Here is a 1,131-nt window from a genome sequence, read left to right as displayed (position 1 = left end):
GGGGCCTGGGAAGCGGGGCTCTTCGAGGCGAGGCCCGGACGCTGGGGCTGTTTACAGCTTCTTCCCCTCGGTCCCCTTCCCCTCCGCTGGGGGCCGGGCGCCCTGGGCCCGGGCGTAGGACCGGGCCTTGCACACCCGGGCCGGGAGCCTGCGGGAGGCTTCCCCAACCCCGGGTACCCCGGGAGGGGCAGTCGAGCCTCCTTGCACGCTCCCCTCCTCCGGGTCGCGACTGGGGGTGGGGAGCGTGCAGGCCTCCCACGCCCCGCTCGATTGCCCCCTTCGAGGCTCGGACTTCCATCTGGGTGGGGCAGGGGCCGGACCGTGGGCATCGGGGAAAGTGGGTCAGGGGTGCGCCCCCTCCCTCTGCGGTGGAGGGTTCTCAGCCTGAGATCCACTTTCTTTCCCCCCTTTCCCCGCCCCCTCCTCGGAAATGCTCATTGGCCCACAAGCACATCAACAAAAATAAAAACAGACTGTTTCTTGCTGGAAATTCCATAAGAGTCCCCTTTTCAAGGCCTCAGACTGCAGTCTTATCTAGGGAACTTCGATCCTTCCCCCCAAATTATTTGGACCTCTGCACGCACCCTCGCCTTTGCTGAGGATCCTTCAGACGGGGCTGGATGCCAGGGTCTTCGGATTCTTCTTGGATTGAGATCCTCAGGTTTTGTTTGCAACTCAAAAATTGCTATTCCATCTCCCTCACAACTTACACTTTTTAGGCAAATCATTAAAATAATAAAAAGTGTAACTCCAGAGACAGCGGATTCCTGGAGAGGGGAGGAGTTGTCTTGCCTAGTTTGTTCTTAATTTTGCCCTGTTAAACTCATATTAGTGAGGTTTTTTTTTTTTTTTTTTTTTTTTTTTGTTTTTAAAGTGAGATCAGTCAGTGCTGGAAAAGATTATGTTTTTGATCTTAAGAGCATTTTTATAAGTATTTATTTATCTCACAAAAAGGAAATATTTTCATTTTAGGGTAAGAGACTCATTTGCAAAAACTTCATACTGTACCATTTTTGTAACTTTTTCCGTTTGAAATTTAGATGTCCCTTTCTTTCAGGCTGATAAAATGTTTGCTACTGACAATGTCAATGAGCAGTGTTGTACAGACACATTTTACTTTTCTGTTTGTCG

This window comes from Tupaia chinensis, unplaced genomic scaffold, assembly GCF_000334495.1.
Source record: "Tupaia chinensis unplaced genomic scaffold, TupChi_1.0 Scaffold000187_1, whole genome shotgun sequence".
Lineage (NCBI taxonomy): Eukaryota > Metazoa > Chordata > Mammalia > Scandentia > Tupaiidae > Tupaia > Tupaia belangeri.
This window is presented reverse-complemented; position numbering follows the sequence as displayed.